The 23,392-nt window shown below is 37.2% G+C and overlaps 1 pseudogene; it reads right to left on the bottom strand.

Annotated features, from left to right (window-relative positions):
• Window positions 1-7,236: 7,236 nt before the first annotated feature.
• On the bottom strand, window positions 7,237-8,023 carry LOC148039836 (uncharacterized; annotated as a pseudogene).
• Between the last annotated feature and the right edge of the window lie 15,369 nt (window positions 8,024-23,392).

Raw genomic sequence — 23,392 nt, 5'->3', positions numbered from 1 at the left:
GTACAAATATCAATTGAAATACATAGTTTTAAGAGTCAAGAGGTATCTTGTAACATACCGCAATTGCTAAAGAAAATCATGTGCTTTGAATCTTGACGTTTTGACATCGCCATCGCATTTGGAGAGTGCCAAAACTCCCAAAACAACTCTTGAAGCTCTAAATTCCGATTCCGAATGAGGGAGAAATGAAAAAACTAAGTTTTCACCCTATTCTCCTATTTTGCATGCGATCCAGTTGCTTTTATAAAGAAAGCTAGAAAAGCCTTCTAAACTTAACCACATTAAGAAAATAACAAGTAATCCATAAAGAAAGATTACTTCAATAAAAGTATATTTAAAATCTCATAATAATATTACTAAGGAAAATAAAAATAATAATTAATTACTAAGGACAATGATCCAATTATTACTAAAGAAGTTTAAACTTATAACTTACAAATAGAGTAATAATTTTAATAATGAAATTTACGCTTGGACTTACGCTAATGCCCAGTGCTATCCAAAGCCACCGCTGCCTACTCTACACATCAAGTGAAGCATTCACAATTGTTTATAAATAAAATAAACAAACAATAGTGAATACCTAGCAATCTTCAACTACAAAATAAATAAATAGGTTGGAACTCTGTCTTAACCTTAATTTAATACGAGTGCACTCTAAACTCATAAACGCCAATTAATTTAAATATGTATTTTACTAAATCACCCACTGTGGAGTCACCCACATGCACATTAAATTAACATGACGCCCGAAATGGACAGGCGTCCCCGTTAACTTCTCGCACAAGGAATCCACCTTGTGTACGAGTCCCAGCAAATAAATATAATTTTACGAAATCCACCACAAAACCTCACGGAATCCACTGTGGAATAAAACCCTCACTGAATCCACCGTGGAATATGCCTCTTGGCATCGGAAAGTGGGTGCAAAGGTTACAGATTTCAAATCTATAGTTTTTTAGGTGTTTGCTAAGAAACATAAGTTTTGTCTATTATGAAATTTTATAAAAGACTTGCTTGTTGTTTTGTATCATTTTTGTAATAGTGACAAAGAACAATGGAAACCCCATCATTCTTGAGAAGCTGGATAAGAATAACTATCCATTATGAAAGTTCCATGTGATGAATTGAGTTTGTTTCAAGTGAAGAAAAAAAGTTAGAGCTTACCGCAGATGAATCAAATTCGTGGAAAGAATGGAATGCAAAGGACAAAAAGGTGATATATTGGCTATCTCTAGTCATTGATAATACTATGCTGATGCATACCAAAAATATAGAAACTTCACATGTAGCTTGAAAAATATTTGAGAATATATTTTCAATAAATATCAAGGTAGAGAATATTCAACTCGAGCAAGAGTTGAATACTTTGAAGAAAGAAAAAATGTTTGTCAATGAGTATGTTTTAAAGACGAGGAGCATTGCATATACTTTGGCAGCGTTTGATGTAATGTCTGATGATGATAATTTGATTTTATCTACTTTGGGTGGCCTAAATAATGAGAAGTCCTAGAAATCATTTATCACTTCTATATATATACATAAGAAATTTTTAGATTTTGATAAGTTTGTCTCTCTAATGATCACCAACGAGATCAATATGCAGGGTGAATCATCTAAAAGAAGTAGTGAACACATCTAAGCTTTTTACTCAAGTTTAGAAAGGGGACATGGTAGATCATCTTCAAGAGACCATGGTATAGGATGTACAAAATACAGGTTTCATGAGGCCATGGAAACTTTAGAGATAGGGAAAACTCTAGAGGAAGAGATAGATAGCAGAATAGAGGTTTTGGTAGTTCTAGTATTGTTTGCCATTATTATGGCAAAATCGGTCATATTACAGTCCATTGTTATGCTAAGAAGGATGATATACATAGTGATAGATTACAACAAGGAAACTATGCATCATCTTTATGATAGAATGAAGATAGAAATGACTGTCTATTTATTATGCAACATATAATGAATGTTGTTATAGAAGAAAAGGGGACGTATGATAATGTATGGTATGTCAATTCAGGTGTATCTAATCATATGATTAGTCATACTAAATGGTTTGGAGAGATAAAAGATTTACAAAATTTAGGCTATATGCAAATGGGTGATGATTCATGCCTCCCAATTTTGCACATTGGAAAGGTTTCCTTATCCTTTGATGGACAAACCAAGAATCTGTAAAGTTTACATATGCCATCAATCACAAAGAATTTAGTGTCTATTGGCCAAATCATAGAGTAAGGTTATAGGTTCAATTTAATGCAAAAGATTTTTTTGTAGAAGACTTTAATGATAAGTGCAAGTTGGTCACAAAAGGAAGTAGAGTTTGCCGCATGTTCACTTTAGATGTCAAAATTTCTACTATGAATGATGATGTTTTGTATGCTAAAGAAAAAGAGTGGTTATTGCAGATATTGAAATATAGCATAAATATATTAGACATGCAAATGTACAAAGGCTGAAACTAATGCAGTCCAAATGATTGGTTACAAGGTTGCCTACTTTTAGAGTTACAAAATTTCATAAAGTATGTGAAGCATATCAGTTTGGTAAGCAAGAAAGACTATCTTTTGCACATAACATAGATGTGAGAAGGAATACACTTAATGTTATGCATACAAATGTTTGGGAGCTATAGTTGGAGCTCATGCTCAACCACTAAGACGCACAGACCACTAGTGTTTCAAACGAGCACAAATGGCTATCTCTCACCTAGGCAACACACCTTTGATCCTACGGGGTGTAGTAAGCTTACCTTGATTCCCAAATGAGTAGCCTCCTCCCTCAAGCACACTGGTAGCTCCACGATTCGAGATGCAAGCTTAAGCAAGCTCAAGCCTCCTCCTTCAAGCTCCATCCTCCATAGCCACATGCAAGAGAAGAAGAAGAAGAAGAAGAAGAAGAAGAAGAAGAAGAATAGAGGAAATGATGGAGAGCTTCTTCTCCAAGATCCTTCACCTTCACACACTCACTCCCTCATACTCCCTCTCTCAAGCACACACAAGCAAGCAAGAAGAAGAGAATAAGAAAAGAAGAAGAGATCACTTTTTCCACACACCAAAGAATAAGCTTCTTATTCACTTTTTGAGATTATATAAAAAACCCTAAATCCTTTGGACACCCATCCTCTTTTTTACATGACCGGGCAACTTGCCAAGGTCCTCTTTCTCCATTCCCTTCTAGTTGCCTTATCCCCTCACCCATGTCTGTTTAGACTTTACAACTTGCATAGGAGGGAGCTTGGTGCTCTTATAAAGTAAATTACATTGCACCCTGTACTTTTCTTGTGAGAGCCCTCAATGGCTCTCCTTCATCCTTGAGAGAGCCTTGCTAGAATCTTCGGTTCTCTTCCACATTTTTTCTAAGCATGCCTTCTCCTTCACTTTTCCTGCCTGGGTAGAATGAGCTTCTTCATTTGCTTTTTGACTTGGGCTTCCTTGTTCTTCCTGTGCTTTCTTTTGGCTACCTGGTCTATGTCCATGACATGTCTTGTAACATTACCCCCTCCTAGACGAGTGCTAATCCCATGACACTTTGCAGGTTTGAGCTGATGATGATCCGATGATTTGAAAGATGGTTGTGTAAGTCGATGATGATGATGATAGGGCCTTGTGGGGATTGGTCCTAGGTCAAAGCTCAGCCCATTATTAAGGTGGTAGAGGCGGAGAGTGGATTCAGTGGACGACGGGGCCTCCAAAGTTTGTGGTTTGCAGCATTTGTATTTGCCTAAAAAGAAAAGAGAGTACACTACCTGGGAGGTGTGTCTACCTTACCGGGTGGTGTATTGTGCTTGTGCTAGTGGAACTAGAAGTTGCTTGAAACCACATGCACGGTGGGGTGTTATCCCACACTTGAGGACCCAATTTGTGCATAAGGGTGGTGCACTACTACTAATGGCTTAGGGAGATCGGTCTAACCATGGGCAAGGGTGACCTCCCTAGGTATGTCCTACCCTTGATGTGCCCTAAGCGTAATGTGGGGGATCAAAATGGACTAGGGGGTTAGAGATAGAGGCATCCCAATGAAAGCCACCAAACGTTCCAAACTTGAGGATCCCTAGGTGTAGTGATTGTGACCTATGTGTAGGTCATTTCCCTTGTGATTTCTTCTAGTGATCTAAACTTACTCTTTTTCTTTTCTCTCTCTTTTCTTTGTCTTCTCTCTTCTTTTATTTCTTATTCATCATCTTCTTCTTTTTAAATTAATAATTAGACGAAGATCTAGTCCTCATCATTAGAGATAGGGAAGGGAGACATTGGAGGCTTAATGGATTTGCTAAGAAATTGTCTACTCTGGATGTATCCTTTTAGGCCTATTCGAGCATTAAGAGGAGTGGTAGATAGGAAGGGATGGTTGTAGCTAATGAAACCAATGTCACTCATATCCTCTAAGAGGGCTACGCAAAAATATGGTAGGAGGGAAGTGTGCATCATGAGCCTAGCCATTGCACAGCTATCTATGTCAGAATTGAGATAGAAAAAGAGTAGTGAGGAGTGGTATTCTTGCAAAGTAGGGTCTTGCCTTAATAATGTTGAGAATCAAGTTAATGATCAGTATCACTAACATGATTGACCTTATCTAGAGAGCTGTCATCTTAGTTGTCACTCTACATCTGTGTTATGATAACTGAGTTGGTCAAACTCAACCACAATTAGTGGTATGGTCAGTTAGTTACCTAGTGTGTTTATCAGTTATGTGTGATTAGACTTTAGGAAGCATTATGGAAGAATGAGAAGAAGAGAACAATGAGAGTTCACTACTCTTTGTTATAGCTCCATGTCTTTTTCTCTCTCTCTCTCCCTCTAAATCTTGAACATGATATTGGAGCCTGAAGGATAAAGGCTTGGCAGTGGCCATTTAACATCAAGACATCAAATCTAAAGAAAACATTATCCAAGGAGACTGTGCCTACAACACTTTTTTTTTTTTTTTTGCAGAAGCTATATCTTGATACAAATATGGATTTTGGAGAAACGACTCACTATTCTTGACTATTTTAACATGATCTACAACTTTGTAGAAGAAAGTTTTTTCAAATTCTTCACAGATTTTGAGATATTTTGCATAGACCTGTGCAGACTAGGTGTTTACTACAATAAACAACAGGTGGTTACAGGGCACAAGTGGCTTTCATCCTAACAATGTATATGCCCTAATTCTCATGCATTTGAGCATTGTTTTGGAGTGTTAAATGCTTAGTTTTGGAGCTTATTTGCAGGTTGGAAATAGTGAACTAGTTGTTGTCTTGAATTTGGAATACTATACATATAGGGTTGAAGTATCTATGATGCTTATTTGCTACTTGACAAATGCTTGAATCATACCACTTGAGTGGTAGATGCTTTTTGGGATATTGTAAGTGTTGAAAGTCCAAATTTTGTATTGATTTGTTGCTGGTTACACTAGGGTATTAACTGGTTATTGTCTGCAAGAAGGATACCTATCATCTTCACTTGACATACATGTAGTCTATTCTGACCGGTTGAACATGTATCAACTCCTACATAGAGTGACAACTGTATGAGATGTTTTGGAGCTGTTTTGAGTTTTGAATACTCTTGTTTAAACAAAGAAAATATTGCTAGTTATAGTAGTGGACCGGCTATATTTGATACTACTACTTGCACACAGTACAAACATTGATACTTGTTTGGTCACATATTGAATCCCCAATGTATTGGGACATGTCTATGGTGGTTTAAGGATATTTTTGAGCTGAGAATACCCTAATTATTGCATCTTTTATGCTACTGGTCATAACAAGATACTTGCATGTCATAAACTATGAGAAAGTCTAGTGACTGTCAATATCAGTTCTATGCATCTATTGATGCTTGTATGGACATAGTTTGTTGTCGGGATGTTTTGCCACTACCATAGAATGTTTTGAACTTATTTTAGCTTGGTTTATGCATAGTTGATTGAGTTTTTCATTGCTAGAATACAATTCACAACAAGTAAGTTTTCAGGAATTTCTACCTAAAGAACTGCAGGAAACTAGTCCTAAATTGTAGGAAACTGTTCTTGGACTGCAAGAGACTATTCCTTGAGTACAAGAAGACTATTCTTGAACTGTAGAAAGATTGTTTCTGAACTACAGAAATTCTATTCCTAAATTGCAGGAAAACTGTTCCTGAACTACATGAAAACTATTCTTGAACTGTAGAAAGTCTATTCCTGAACACTGCAAGGAGTCAAGCACTTATAGATTGCATATAGCATTGAATACCTTAGTTGCAAATATGGAAAATGTTTAAAAAAATGGACCTAGAACTAGATTGGATATGGTGGATGCAAGTCAAACACACGATACATTATCAAAGATAGATTAGGTTCCAATATAGATTAGGTTGGACTCATAAACACAATCTTGAGTGACTCAAACTAAAAAAGTACCATTTTTGAAATGAGTATCAAGTACATGCTTATATAGCTTTTGGATAGTACCACTCTCCTCACTGTGCATATGAGATTCTAAACATCGCTTCCTAGAGCTTCTAAAGCATACATATTTTCTCATATTTTCCATACAAAGCCACTTATGGGCAAACATCATTTCCTATTCTCAACACCCCCCTCAAATGATGAGTCTCTACCCTTGTTGGCTTTTGCCCCCCTTGCATGTGAACATGGATCAAGAGACTAGCTCTTTGGTAGCCTAGTTAAGTTAAGGCTTGAAACTTTACATCTTGGTGGGGTTTGTTACATCCACTATGGGAAGTAAATCCACTTAGGGACTTCAAGATCCTTTATGGAAAAAAAAATTCAAAACATTTTGTTGGTTTGTAGCAGTGGGAAATATTTTCTTCATCTTTTTTTGTTTTGTTGCTTCTTTGGCAACCTTTGATCTTTCTTCTTGGTCTTTTGCTCCAATCTTTGATCATCTTTGTCTTCTTGGACTTCTTTATCTTCATGCTCCTTGACTTTTTTTGTGCTCCTAATCACTTTTGTTGATGTGTGGTACGTACCTTTTACTCCAATCTTCTTGACACATTCTTTATGCTTCATGTTTTTACAAATGGATACGCTGATGGGCACATGGCCTTGTCTTGTCAGGCTTTCTTTGACATACATGGCATTGATCATTTGCACATGGTGCAAATAAATCATTTTTTCAAGTGTGGGAAGATCTTACCGATTTAGGGGAAACAAAAAAATGACAAATTGCAAACGGTGCTTCTCTATGGTTTGCGACAGATCTGCTGCCGTTGATTTGATGGCATCTTTCAATTGATGTCAATTGTGATGAGGGCTTCCCTTTGAGAAGGGGTTGGAGCTTTCTGCGGTTTCCACATACATATTACTCTCTTTGGAAGCATTTTGTTGGCTCGATCAAATGCGAGCCCATCTTGGGCAATGAGATAATCCCCCAACTGCTCAATCAAATGTTTGTCAAAGTCTTGTGGATCTTCATGTCAATATTTTATCCTGAATTCAATGATAACAAAATCGGACTTGGTCTCTGACAGAAACTTCTTCAACTGATTGATAAACCTCTAGATTGAGTAGCTTTTTAAGATGCCATGGCATATACGGCAATATTTTTCAATCTGGATGTCAAAGGCTCAAACCCGTAGTACTACTTGCTTGTAAATTGAGAGTTCCTAGCATTGGGAAAATGGTTGAGAGACCATTGGAATTCCTATCCTATCTATGGTTGAATCATGGGGACCTGGCCAAACTATAGTTTTCACCAAGAGCTTCTCTAGATCTAAGTTGTCCATCCATTCTTTGTGACCTTTTGTGTGGTAGTCACTTCCAGGAAACTCCACACCTTCAACTTTCTGCAATTCTGCCAGTTGTTGCTTCTCAGTTACAACAGCCTTTTGTCTTGCTTCTCAATCATAACAGCCTTTTGTCTTACAAGTTGATTTAACATTTCTTAAAAGGCTAAATGTTGTGCCACAGAAGCTCAAGAAGGGCTCAGAGCATAGTAGAGGGATCAATCCTAGAAGTAGAGGACTTCATTTAACCAAGTGCCGCGGAAGAATAAAAACTGCCACTAGCTACCTAGCTTAGCCATGGCTCTGATACCATGTTTAAAAACATGGACCTAGAACTAGATCACGGCTATGGTGGATGCAAGTCAAAAACACAATACATTATCAAAATGAGGAATTGTAACTCAAGTGAATTAGGTTCCAAGATAGATTAGGTTGGACTCATAAACACAATCTTGAGTGACTCAAACTAAAAAAGTACCATTTTTGAAATGAGTGTCAAGTACATGCTTATATAGCTTTTGGATAGTACCATTCTCCTCACTATGCATATGGTATTCCAAACATCTCTTCCTAAAGCTTCTAGAGCATGCATATTTTCCATACAAAGCCACTTATGGGCAAACATCATTTGCTATTCTCAAAAGCAAATGCTCAAGGCATTGACAGTATCACTCAAATTGTGGGAGAGAAGCTCAACAACAAAAACTTTTCTTTATGGAAGTTCAAGATGCAAAATTTTTTGATTGGCAGAGGTTATTAGGATTTATGTATGGGGGCTGAAGTTGGAACCCAAATTGTCTGAATGGAATCCGACATAAGAACAATGGAGAGCTCACTCATAGTGGTCAAAAAGAGCTAGTAAAGTACTACATTGGTTTTCTTTATGTATTTTTTATGCGATGGCTATGCAGATTACCAATTTCTATTCTTCGAAGGATGCTTGGGATGCACGCATAAAGAATTATGTTAATGTCATGCATGCAAGAAAGATACAGATGAAGCAGCAGTTCAACAACATGTCTAGGAATGGCAAGAGCATTCAAGCATACATGATGAAAATAAATACCATAGCTGACCAGCCAGCTACTATTGGATCTTGTGTTTTAGAGGATGATATGATTGCAATGACATTTAATGGGTTAGAAAAGGAGTATAAGGCATTTGATACGTCCATTTTTGTGAGAACAAAACCCCCTGATTAGGATAAGTTACTTGAACTACTACTACATGAAGAAGTAAAGCTTTGCTTAAATACAGGTTCAAGCACATCTCAGGGAAGAGACTCTGTCTTTTACTCTAGTCAGTGAGCTAGAGGAGGTATTCCATGCTATCCATCAATGAATGAGGCTGAGGGGAGAGAGGAGAATGAGTAGAAGCGAGAGAGAGAGAGAGAGAGAGAGAGAGAGAGAGAGAGAGAGAGAGAGAGAGAGAGAGAGAGAGAGAAGAAGAAGAAGAAGAAGAAGAAGAAGAAGAAGAAGAGAGAGAAAGATAAGAAAGGGGGGAGAAGGAGGAAGAAAGCCATGGAAGTTGAAGGAGAAGGTGAAGAGTCAGTTCTTGATTATGTTTGGATGCCCGAGAACTAGGTCTCATACATCTTTTATACCGCAATTAGTGTGATTGGGTATCTAATCCCTAGTTCCCCTATATCCTGGCTCATTACAATTATCATGTGTTAAAGACTTCATTTTTTCTAAAAAATTCCTTATATTGTGGTATTGATTTTGGGATCTTTATATTCCACTTCTATCTCTAAGGTTAGATCTTCTCTTTCTCTCAATGTTGATTCTTGTTTGATTTTGTTGATTTATCTTCTTAGAATGTGTTTTTCTCTCCTAAATAAGGGGGGCTTGAAGATCTTTTAAGTGAAAGAATTTTCTCTTTCCCAATGATGAAGGTAACAAAGTGCTTATAGTCTTTCTTGACTCCCTTTATAATAATATTTCTAATCTCTTCATCTTTGATACTCACCCAATATGATAAATTCATGTTTGGCACACTCCCTTGAGAATAATATTTGCAATCTCCTCATCTTTGACACCCTTCTAATAGCATTAGTACATCTTGAGTATATTTAACATTAAAAAGATAATCACAAATACTTTCATGCATTAGAAGTTTCATTAATATTGACTCTCAATTGCATTGATTTAGCAACAAGCTTACTTTGTACCATGTTTTGTAGGGCGCCCTCTACCTCATTTATATTGCTATATTTCTAATAAACCTGACCATGCTATTATTGACATTTACTTTGATTATACCTTGACCTTTCATTGCTCTTCTATCCCAACAATTTATTTTTCCTTATCCATGAGATTGTCTTGCTTCATCAACTGTGCAAATAGTCATGTTCATTAGAAGAGGTTGCATTTTGAACTTCAAGGCATGGTAGTTGGTCTCGTAAAACTTGCTTTTATTGTTAAGGACATAAATATTGATACATTATGCGATAGACAATATGATGATTATATATATGATATTTCTAAGCTTTCTATGCACACTTAAAGACTTCTGCCAATTTGGGCTCTAATAACAAGTTGAAAAACAAACTATCATTGCAAATAGTCACTTAATACATTCAATCAATTCAAATTGTTTACAAACCACTTATAAATTGATTTTAAACCAAATCCTAGCTACCCTTGTTGTTTATTGATAGCTTGAAATTTAGGAGTGAAACTAGGATTTCCTTTAATCAAACCATTTATTGGGTTTGGTTGGTGTTTTCACATGAATAAGCGAGGAAGTACAATCCAAATATTATATATTATGAATAAGTGAGAGTAATATTATACTTTCTAAAAGTAACTTTAAAGTGATGTTGCAAAGGAATGCTAGAAGGGCTATGTATATCTATAGTTCTACAACATATGTCAAGTATGGTAAATGCACCTCACTTTTTAGTCTAAGTATTAAAAATCACTGATGAATGGTCCAATCTTAGAAATGTCCAAAACATATAAGTCCCAATCTTTTGTGAAGTTTTATACAACTTGAGGGAAAAAGATCATACAAAGACGAAAAGGAGGTCGATGTTATAAAAGAGTTACAAAGTAAATTGTATTCATATGACTTAGAAATGTATCCTTGAGTAGGAGTCTAATAAATTTTTATACAACTTGAGGGAAAAAGATAATACAAAGACAAAAAGGAGGTCAATGTTATAAAAGAGTTATAAAGTAAATTGTATTCATATGACTTAGAAATGTATCCTTGAGTAGGAGTGAGTGAAGTGATAGGTCGATTGTTGTTCCTTCTCTTTTTTTGCGTTACTTCTATTTCTCTTGTCTCAATATGGAGACCCATTTCCATAGTATAATTGGAAACACCCATTCATCCATTGGAGAATTTTTTGTTTTTCATAGTAAATTGATGAAGTAAAGAGTATCCCCAAGAGATTACAACTAAAGGAAGGATTGCCCATGCATGAACTAGCATGAATCTATTTGATAATCCTTTGACATCTATCTACATCTAGGAGTCCAAGTTTGGAATTATCATTCTTTTTTATCCATGAATACAAGTTGTGGTTTTAATCCACTCATTAATGTATACTTTTGTTTACATTTGACACTCTCTCTTTACTATTTATTTATAATTAATTTATCATAGTACTTTTTTCTTTTCTCAAATTATGTGAACAATGTATCTCTAAATGAGTTTCATCTTTCGTGATATGGCAAAAAAAAGCTATTATGAAACTTACAACCAGTTGAGCTATATAGGGTAAAGGGGCAAATAGTGATGTGATCATTCATGATATCTTTTACCTAGATTAATGCCCATATTCTTTAAATTTGAACTATCCACATTAAAAAACTCAAATAAAAAATTGGGGTATTTTGATCATTTTATCAAGTAAAATTAGTCATAAATGAAGGGTTCACAAAAGAATGACAATGAGAGTGACATTAAAGGATGATTTCTTTTGATACAAATTGCCAAGCGTCAAAAGTTTACATGACTCTATTATTTGACTCACACTTAATGTATATGTGTTAGATTGTACCATAGCTTCAAGTCGCTAAAATTGATGGATCTTTGTGCAAAATTACCATTGAATTGGGGTGTGATGTCCTTTGCTTTCTAGGAGGCATTACTTTATTGGCTCCTTTTACTTGAATTGTATCAAGAAATCCAACTAGGAGAGACTAATATGCTTGGATCAAATGTAAAAGAAATTCAAGGATTGATGAATAAGAACATTCAATTAGGGGAAATTGAATTACACAAGAATTTTTCAATGCTTTCCTTGGTGGACTGAAAATGAGAGTCGGATTTAACGTGTAGTAAGGGTACTTGTATTTAAGATATGATGGCACTAAACATGGTAGTCAAAGTTGTAGATTAATGAATAATCTTGAAGAATGAGTAGGTTTTGATCATTAGAGTACCAAAAAAGCATTTTCCCTTTGCTCTCCATGCTCTCCCTAAATTATGGTTGTACCTGCAATAAGGGCTTTTAAAAAGAAGGCACCCAAAAAGGCTCTCTATGTCTATATACATACATGCTAGTAGCCTTCTCTTACACCTTATATTTTTTAAGAGCATTATCTAGTAAAACCTTAGACAATCATGTGGCCTTTGAGAGATGAAGCCCTATATTTTGAGCTCTCCTATTATGGAGAATTTATGGTTATTTCACATTTGCCAAAATTAAGAGTAAAATATTGAAGTGGATCATAAAACACCTTTAAACAAGGAGATAGCGAACTTACAATAAACCGAGGCCTACCTTTTGTGCTCTTGCTAAACATAAAGGTCATATTGACAAAGTTGCCCTACATAGAAGGTTGACTGAGCCTGGCCAAGTAGTAGAAATATTGTCTTGTCATGTCCAAGTGGCAAAAAATATTCATAGTGGAATAGTCATAGGTTGAAAAGGGTCCTAGTGTGGAGAGGAGAGAGTGGGATGGAGGTGGGGCCATTTTATGTAGAACATGAAGTGATGAGGGTTGTAAGGTGCCAAAGTGGGGGGTTTGTACTTGAAAGAAGGGTGGTGGTGACAATTGATGAGATGTGAGATACCAAGAGAGCAATAAAATTATTAGAAGAGCCAAAGGCCCAACTGTATGAAAACAAATAGCAAGGTAGGCTAACTTACTATCATGGTGGAGACCTTGAAAGAAAAGCCTACCAAAGCAAGGAATTCTAACAACTTTGTACAGTGTATACACGAGGGGTCTTTAAAAGTTGAGATTTTTCTAAGTGAAAGAAGGGAGCAAAAAGGGGTGACAAGGTTGGAGAATATACGTGCTAGGGGTGAAAAAGGATGAAAGGAGGGGGGGAAAGTGGTGACAAGGTTGGTGTGTGTAATTACGTAAAGTGATCTTTTTGCCAATGGAAGAAGTAAGGGCATACTACGGATGGGTCTCTAACCTAGAACACTCGAACATGATGAGAGAGAGAGAGAGAGAGAGAGAGAGAGAGAGAGAGAGAGAGAGAGATCCATAAGTTTGTGCCTTATAAGGCTTCCTATGTGTAGAAAACTTAGAGAGAGAGAGATAGCATTTTTCTATACAAAAGAGGCCTGCACAAACATACCTCGAAGACAACAAGATATCATTTTTCTATCCAAAAGGAGCCTCACAAACTTGTCTCACTACCCTTGCCTTGTGACAACTTGTTGGCAAGGGTATTACAACCCTTTCCCCTTACCAGGAAACGAGAGGAATCCAATGATTTCACTCACATCTTCAATTCTTCGAGCTCCCCGAGGCATTTTCAAAGAAAAGGGCGCATCACTTCTCCCCTCCAAAGCCAAAATTCCCGGAGGATATGGTTGGTGGGGGTATCACCATATCCCATCCGAGAGAGAGAGAGAGAGAGAGAGAGAGAGAGAGAGAGAGAGAGACTCTCTGCCATGGTCATATGATTCAAGTACCTCCAAGTATTCCTTTTGTTGATTAAAAGGGAGCCTGCAAAGGCGGGACAGCAACACACCGCCACATCTCCACACAATCCAATAACTCCTCGCATTCTTTTATGACAACTTCGTCCTTCTTGCTTTGCCATGAAATCATTAACTTGCCTTATAATAAGACCCCATCTACTAGCATCGAATGCGCTCGTGTTACTCGCCCAAGTGCATCCCTCTCGCTTGGCCATGCCATCAAACTTCGATCGAACACATTATATATGCCTTGAGACTATACATGCACACATTTTTGCTTTGACCAATGATTTACATGCTTGAAAGGCTTTACAAAAAAAACGCTGTCGACATCTTTTTGCCGTTGTTGTTTCAATACCTTAGACGCCAATTATTTCTTTTGTATGCCACTCGAGAAGCACAGCCTAGCCTAGGGTTTGAACAATGCTTGCACCCCCCCTCCAAATCACCCCATGCTCAACCCCATCAAGCATGACCCCATTGGCTCATCCAAGTCTTTACTCTAACTTGTTGAGGATTAAAATTTTGAGAAAAAGGCAAAGTTGCTTTTTAACTAACAAGCACATTCAATCCTCAAGAGATGGACATGGACACATCCTCAACATACAAGAGAGATGTGCTAAAGTTTCCACCATAATGCACTTTTCATCCTTCCAAGAGATGATTCAAGAAATAGCTACCCTGATATGTATACAAGAAGATGACAATAATGTGTTACAAACAAGGAGACATTGTCATTGTGATCATTTTCAACATATATGTCTTACCTTTTTTTCAAAAGAATACATGGCCTTCTCTCTCATAGTACTATATTGTTTTGACACATGGCAAAGCAAAAGCTTGTCCTTCGTTCAACTGCTTCACGGCAGCTTTGCTGCTCTTAAAGTATGTAAATTTTATCTTTTCCCTATATATAACGCTTTCTTTATGTTTATATTCTCTCTCTTCTTCTCCTCTCTCTCTCTTCTTTTATTCTCTCTCTCTCTCTCTCTCCACCCCCTTCTCTTCTCCTCCCCTTTCTCCTAATTTTCCCTTTTTTCTTCTCTCCCTCTCTCTCTTTTAAATTTTATATTCTCTCTCTCTAAAAAAATATTTAAATTGAAAAAACTTTTCTCTCTTTTCTTTTTCCGCATTTCTCTTCCTCTTTTCCTCTTTCTTCTTCTTATTCTTCTTCTCTCTCTCCCTCTCCCCTCTCCCCTCTCTTTTCCTTCTCTCTCCTTTTTTTTCCTTTTTTTTATTCTTCTCTTTAAATTTTTTTCTTTTGTCTTTCTTTTAAATTTGATCTTTCCTCTCTATATTATTCTCTCTATGTGTTCAAATTCTCTCTCTCATTTTCTTCTCACTGTCTCTCTCCCCCCTCTCTTATATAATTCTCTCTTTATGTTTATATTCTCTCTCTTTTTCTCCTCTCTCTCTCTCTCCTTTTATTCTCTCTCTCTCTCTCTCTGCCCCCTTCTCTTCTCCTCCCCTTTCTCTTAATTTTTCTTTTTTTCCTCTCTCTCTCTCTCTCTTTTTTAAATTTTATCTTTTTATTCTCTCCCTCTCTCTCTCTTTTAAATTTTATTCTCTCTCTCTCTCTCTCTCTCTCTCTCAAAAAGTATTTAAAATTAAAAATACTTTTCTCTTTTCTCTTTTTCCCCATCTCTCTTCCTCTTTTCCTCTTTCTTCTTCTTATTCTTCTTCTCTCTTTCTTTCTCTCTCTCTCTCCGCCCTCTCCTCTCTTTTCCCTCTCTCTCCTCTTTTTTTCTTTTTTTATTCTTCTCTTTAAATTTTTTTCTTTTCTCTTTCTTTTAAATTTGATCTTTTCTCTCTCTATAATTCTCTCTATGTTCAAACTCTCTCTCTCCTTTCCTTCTCTCTCTCTCTCTCTCTCTCTCTCTCTCCTCCCTTTTCCTTTTTTCTTTTCCTCTCTCTCTCTCTCTCTCTCTCTCTCTCTTAAATTTTATATTTCCTCTCTCTATAATCATTTTTCTCTTTGTTCCCCCTCTCTCTCCCTTCCTGTCCTCTTCTTTCTTTTTTGCTCTTTGTATATTCTCTCTCTCTTTTTGTCTCTCCTTATTTTAATTAAAAAGAAAGTTAAAATTAAAAATTTTAATCTAACTGTGAGAGAGAGAGAGAGAGAACCTAAGCCCTACACATGAGAGAGAGGGGGGAGGGGGAGAGGAAAAATGTTTAATTTAAAAAAGACTATTCTCTTTCCTATTTTCGCCCCTCTTCCATCTGTCTTCTTCTTTTTGTCATTCTTCTCTCTCTCTCTCTCTCTCAAAGTGCGTGAAAAACTATGCTTGAAAAACTTTAAATTAAAAAAACTTTCAAAAATATTTACTTAAAAGAAAAGTTTAAATTAAAAAGTTTAATCTAACTATGTGAGAGAGAGAGAGAGAGAGAGAGAAACTTTTGATTTAAAAAGAAGTTTGATTTAATTAAAGGAGGGAGAGAGAGAGAGAACCTAGGCCGTACATATGAGTGAGAGAGAGACGAGGGGGGGGGGGGGGGGGAGGGGGGGAAAGAGGTTTTAATTTAAAACAGGGAGGTGAGGGGGAGGGGGGGCGGGGGGAGGGAGGCTTTAATGAAAAAAGGGAGGGGGAAGAGAAAATGAGAGATTACATGTGAGACAGAGGGGAGGGGAGGGGAGGGGGTTTGGATTGAAAAAGGGAGGTTTGGAAAAGGGGATAGGTTCGGGAAGCTCTCTAGAGGTTCGGGGCTTTCCGAACCTATAACGAAAATAATATAGTAGTAAGATACATACTAGCCTAGCGTGTCCTTTCTAGCCATTAGGTATAACATCCTATTGATAAATTCACATGACATAAGACCAATGCCCAATTTTCACCATAACAATGTAATTATACCTAATTATCTTGCATTTATAGAGGTATATACATGGAATAAGACACTTCCACAAAAAATTTTACATACAAGAAGCAAGTCTTAATTGTCATTAAGACTATCCAATTATTGTCTCACCTTGGATGGAACCTTCTAATCCTCCAAGGCTAGCATGAAGGTAACCACACTATCCTCAATAATAGCACGCATGAGTTATTTGCTTAGAGCCTCGCTAAACTCCCCTATACCTAAGATGAGTAATTCATTTCCCTCAATATGGTTACAACTCATTAGTTTGGAGATCCAATGGTCACTTCATTTGTATGTTTCTCATTGTTCTACTATCATTGGCAAACATTAGACGGTAAATTTCCATCATTCTCAAATAAGAACCCATATTCCAAAAGAGATTTAGTTATTCCAAGATGCTTTGTCACAAAACTAAAGTATACTTTCTTATATTCAAAGAGTTCAACCAAATACCCTAACTACTCTTCTAATGTTTTAATTATATTAAATTATTCAACATTTCTTATTTATGTTAAATTTTCATTATCATGGTTCTCAATCTCAAACATAGTTTTCCTAGTTATATTTTGGCCAATTACTCTAGAGTTACCTAGCTTTTTTAGTACCTCTAGCTATTTTTCATAACAAAACTTACATAATTTAAGTTAATTGTAAAATTTAATTAATTTATAGTAATTTTAAAGGATCATAATTTAATATTATGACTTTTAGTCTCATAGAATACCATTAATGGTTTCATGACTCGAATTGCCTTCTCCTTTACATTGTATCGCTATAGCCTCATCAACATCCACTACCACCTCAATCATAGTCCTTTTTCATGGGAACTTGGCTAAGGTCATTGTGTTTCTTGGGTGCCATGTTGTTGCAAACTTGCTTTGCCTCATTCATGGCTTCATCCTTCAAAAATATTCGCGACATCCATTATTATCCTTGTTTGGGAAAAGGTTAGCTACCACCCTCCAAGGAGTGAAAGAATTTTCTCATATTCAACATTGACTTACTTTGTCTACAACCTATGCTAATGGCTATCGAAAAAAAAGAAAAATTGAATAAATAGAAATTTGTTTTGAAAAAAAATTAAAGCTCATTTACTTAGGCTTAACAAGTGTAAGCCCGCATTCACATGCACCTTGTAATTATGAGGTTTAGACCTTATTCACATGATCATCTTGGTTCTCAAACTAATACATTCTAAATCAACATGATCTACTCATGCTTGGTATCAAACCTTCTTGCTTTGTCTCTCAAACGACCACTAGATTTTACATGCCAATGAATTGCTCTTTATGGCATAGAATCCACATCAGTGATTATACACACATCTTTGGTGAATGCTCTCAAACCTTGAATCTACCAAAAAACTTTTCAACTCACATCTTTGGTGAATGCTCTCAAACCTTGAATCTACCAAACAACTTTTCAACTCACAGATATCATGGTGCCAACTAAAACCTTTGTTGGACGTTGATAGGAAAAAAATTTGCTAGATGACAGGAAAAACCTTGCCACATTGTCCTAGAGACCAAAGACTCCTAATTGCTCAATTCTCTCCATATCTTGATTACCTTAGGGCACAAATTTGGGTTTTCATTTGTCATTTTTAACTAGTCCACGTGTCATAGTTGCAGCCTCAGACTTGCTTAGATAAAGGAAAAAGCTTTCTATAGTTAGTAACTACCCTAGTCAATAGAGAATTCATGGCCATTGGGGAAAAAAACCTAACAAATAGCTAAGGGAATCTTCCTTATTTTCCAAATAAGGCACCTCCATAGTTTGTTCTCCTCTCATCCAATATCCTTTACAACAACCATAATACTGGTTTTTGTTGAGAAATATGAAATCACACCCATATGTGCCTCTTTGTATGGAACTGTTAGGCAAGGAACATGCAGCTCAATCTAGGAAGAGTTGCCTTTATCCCATAGGCACAGTGGAGGAAAGTGGTACCATCCTACAACTATAAAAGAATGTACTTGACAATCATTTGAATAATGAATGCTATTGTACTTTGTACTCATTCATCTTCCACCTTTTTGGAGGTGTAGTAGGACCCACCTAACATGGGGGTGATAAAAGTGGGGGGACAAGAGGGGAGGAGCAAAGAAAACATGGGGAGATAAGCCTATAAGTGGTAGGTCCAAGGAAAAAAAGGAAATGGATAAAATGTGCACACTACCCCCTCTCCTATTGATCCAATTACACTCTCTTAGATTTGGGAAGTTCATTAACTCCTAAGCTGAAGGAACCATTTTGAGTCCATATTTCTCTTAAGGTTGCATGGGTTCTTTGATTGGGCATATAGATAAGAGGTCTTATTACAATGTCAGATCTAGAGCATGGCAGAAGGTATGGTGGATAGAAGATGAAGGTTAGACTCATGTTGACATAGACAATGAGTAGACAGCTATTACACAAGTGAATTAGGTTCCAAGATGGAAGCTTGGACTCATAAACACAATCTTGTGTAGTGGATTGACAATGACACTAATTGGAAGATGAAAGTATCATAATATATATTGCATTAAAAAGGAGAGCAAGTACAATGCTTTATAGGAATAGACTAGGTTATACTTTCCACAACTGTGCATATCGGATTTTGCATCTTAAGCCCTGATGGGACCTAAAATGGGCCAGCACTGGCTATAGCACTAGCCGGACCTCTAACATGCACAAGACAACCCCATGGCCTCGCAGTTAGGAGCATCTACAGGACACATTTCCCTGCCATTGTACGTACATTTTGCATTTGTATCGTGTTTTGTAGTCCAACCCTTAACCTTCTCAGACTCCTCATAGGGAGACTTTACACATTTTGGTGTAATTCACCACGTAGAACAACATAGGAGACACCCCTCAGCTCAATGTCGCGGCCCCACTGTGACCCTCCTACACCTTGGGGATTGGCCCCTCCATGCGTCGCTAACACATATAACGCATACTCTGCTCTTGGTACCAATATTATATCATTCCAGGAATGTACCAATCCTCACTTACTTGTCCCCTTGGACCCACCGTCTAGACCTATAGCTTGGGTGCCTCACTCTCTCCAGTGTGGGTCATTTATCATTCAACCAAGTGCTGTATATACCAGGAATAGATACCATGCATATATGATTTATGCAATGGTGGATGCCTTATTTTGTGCACAATCAATTATGGTTTCAAATCAGTCTATGTGTCGTGCAAAAACAACCCTTTTAACACCATATTGGGGAATATGAGAATTTTCCAAAAGTTTGGGACACATGGTCAAATCTTTGGATTTGTCATAACTTGAACACTATAACTCCAAATCGAGTGCTCTATAGCTCAATAGATTCTATTTTTCAAGCACTTTCCAATGATAGGTCACATTATATGGTTTTGAGAAACTTATGGGCATGTTATCCGGGTGCCACCTTTTTAGTATTCAAAAAATGGGAATTGGGAGATTCCCAAACTCACTAATATTGTGTTTTTAAATGTTTTTTTGCTAATATGCAATGCTTCATTGTAGGAACCTAGCACCAAGGCTAACCTCGTGCTGCTAGATCCATTATTTTCAAATAAACTACATCCTAAATGTTATGTATAAAGAGAACAATCATACTTTGTATTATTTTAGTGCCTAAACTATTGTATAACATCATCCTCCCCCTCACCGTTTAAATTTTGCTGTGGTGCATAGGTGTAGAGGTTCTTTTATGTCATTTTCTGTATGTAAAAGCAATAAATACGCACTTTAACAAAAAGAACAGGGGCCAAAATGAAGCTTAACCTCATGCTTCAGCCCCATTAGACATTCACATACACAGATCTTATTTTTCCATTTTTTTCAAACGCAAGAAACCCTTTTTTTATTTTTCCTATTTTTCTATTTATTTTTAATAGAAAATAGATATTTTTTGGGTTTTTTTAATGACTGATCATTGGAATTGAAACTCAGTATTTTTCCTTATTTTATCCCATGTCCACTCATTTTTTTCTATTAAAAATAAAAAAACTATCAATTTTCATTAAAATTAGTGTTTTCCGAGTTTTGAAAATTTATAATTGCTATAAATCAATATGGGTTCTGCATAACAGTGATTGCATCCCTCAAACATAATGGAAGGAACATTTAAATAAAATTTCAGCCCATGCGCACACCATTTAGACCATGAACGATAAAAAACAAGCCAAATTCTTTCACAAAATAGAGCATATCGTCTTTTTTTGCGTATTTTGAGTTTTTTGAATATTTAATTGGGACTGTGTATTGACCAACCGGCCATAGATTTCAGCATAGATTTTCAGCCTTCAGCCTCCTCAACCTCTTGGAACAATCTGGTGCAAACATCCATCTCTCGATTCTCTTCTTGATTTTTGCCACATGAAGTGTCTCTATGCAGGAGAGATAAGGAGGAGAGAGAAAGACTAAAAATCAAAATTTCATTCCCTTCATCATATTGCATGTGGTTACCATCAAAATCTTGCCCTCTCTACATAGATCAGGTATCTCCCCTTCTCTCTCTACATGATTGAGCATCCAAGAGCCGCATACATCCCAAAAAAATGAGGCGTCAATCGAAAAATGCCCCTCCTTGCATCATATATATTTTTGCATGCTTTCTTCATTTAGAGTTTTTATATCATTTCATTTATAAAATGTCAACTTAAAAAAAATCACTTTCACACTACTATGGAAGGGTTTTCGGCCTATTTGGGGGTGCAAACGGACTTCGATTCGTGATTCAACTAGACGTCTGGCTTCGTGACGTCGAAATCTATAAAGTTGGGCCCTATCACACACTTTTTGGCTCCTAGATCCAATAGCTGCTTTACAACGCTAATCCTTGCGTGGATTAAATGGGGGGTCAAACGACCTCCGATCGACGAACCGAGACTTGTGTTGAATTCCTGATGTTGAAATGCATCTAGAAAAACTCTAGCTTGGCCATGTGGTGCTACCGTTTGATTTTTCATGAAAATTGTCTCTTTACTGTCTCTCGAACACTTTTTCGCTCCAAAAACGGGCTCGATCGCTTTAAGAATGGGTCCAAATCGGGTCCTAAACCCAGCTCTCATTGGCGACCACGGGATAGGGTGACTCAGCTCATCGAATCCCACGAACTAATTTGCATATAAACACAACCATAAAGAGCATAAAGCTGATACAGAAAATACACAACAAAACACATCACAGCTCTCACCCTACCCTTGTCAAAATGAAGGCATGAAATACACGAGGAGTAGGCCTAGCATAATTTGGCAGGAAGTCCAAGCTAGTCACTAACCAACTACTCTAACACAGCCAGGCTAAAAAGTACTATCAAAGAGGTCATCCTAAGTGGTGGTCTGCACTACCTACCTAACTAAGGACAACTCAACTAGGAGCTTCTAGTAGGCGAGAACTCCTATAGCTTGATCAAGAAATAGTTTCTTTTAGCACATTTCTCTTTTAGCTTCTTATTTTTCATACTCGAGCATATAAAAAGGAGGGAGCTAAGCATAGTGACCCAAGGAGAACATGGCATCGGTCTCAGGTCCTGTTTGTCTCGGTACCCAAGAACGTACCAAGCCCTAGCAAGGTGACATTGAATCGCTTTCTAACGCTCACTTTTATTTTCGCTTCAACCTTCTTGTATTATTTGTCTTTTCAGCTAAATGCCACCCCTCGGAAGACAAGGCATCGGCCCTAGATTTTGTCTCGTCCCCAAGAACCTATCAGGCCTTCGCAAGGCAATAAATAACAACTCCGTATAGGGATTAGAATCTTTTCTATTTTTATAGGGATTAGAATCCCTTTTTACACACCTCCGTATACTCATATATGATCTTTCAAATATTTAGGGTTTTGTCTATTTTCATCATTATTTTAGTAGGCTTCTCTAAATACCTCACAACTAACAGGAACTCCTAGAATGGCTGCCTAACAGGTCAACAAAACAAGGTCACTAGAATTGCCTTCTAAAACAGGTCTTTCAATGCCTGACAATGCCTTTGCAGGAGGCAATGACTACTCAGACCTCCCCCAGATATACAAAGCCTAAACCTAGGACTTCATGCCTGGAGTGCTAGTCCCCAACAAACAAAATAAAGTAACCCTTACACACACATATATCATTAATTGCTTAAGGGAAAAGACTCGGAAAGGGGACGAAACCACTTGGAATGGCCACAAGAAGCTCCTTCGTAGCAAAGGCTCCCTCTAGTGACTTTGTCAACGTGTATGATGCAATCACTACAACAAAAACCCATTAATTGTACTCGCACCAAACAGACAAATGGCCCTCTTGGCCTAAAGAAATAGCACATTTCACTGCAAACTAGCTGGTCATCTTGGCCTAAAGATGGACAGGTCATTCTTATCCATGCAAAACAGGGTCGGCTTGACATGTACATCACATCCTATCAAACTAACCAAGATACCAAGGATAGCAACAATTGGACAGCGAGCCCCATACTACTCATGCCACATAGCTCAAGGCTTGATCTTAGACTTTTGTAAATCCACTAGCCGAAGCCTTTCTACTGATTTAACATGGATATGGCCTATCCTTCCTTGGATACCATTGGCTAGGTGAATGACATCATTGGGCTCGGATGTTCCACATTTATTGTCATCCAAATGAATTGGTCGTTCAAGCGGCTTAGAGACTCCTTCGGCAGAAAGAATCACAACTTGGTGCTCATTCGAACCTTCCCTATAGGTAGGGTTTCAATTCGAGACCCATCACATGACTGTATCCTAGGGCGGTGCATATTGTCAGACGTATCATTATGGCCTTTTGTCACACCTACATGGGAATTGATCACAATATATCCGCATGGTGTTATTGACCTTGTATCTAACGCACCAGCCACATTTTGAGAGATCTTGGGTTTCCAAACCCATCTCACATCCCTTCTTGCATTCTTAGGCTGCCTTGACTACCCACATTGGTCCAATGGA

This window comes from Lygodium microphyllum, chromosome 2, assembly GCF_053477565.2.
Source record: "Lygodium microphyllum isolate KBCC chromosome 2, Lygodium_microphyllum_v1.1.10, whole genome shotgun sequence".
Lineage (NCBI taxonomy): Eukaryota > Viridiplantae > Streptophyta > Polypodiopsida > Schizaeales > Lygodiaceae > Lygodium > Lygodium microphyllum.
This window is presented reverse-complemented; position numbering and strand designations above follow the sequence as displayed.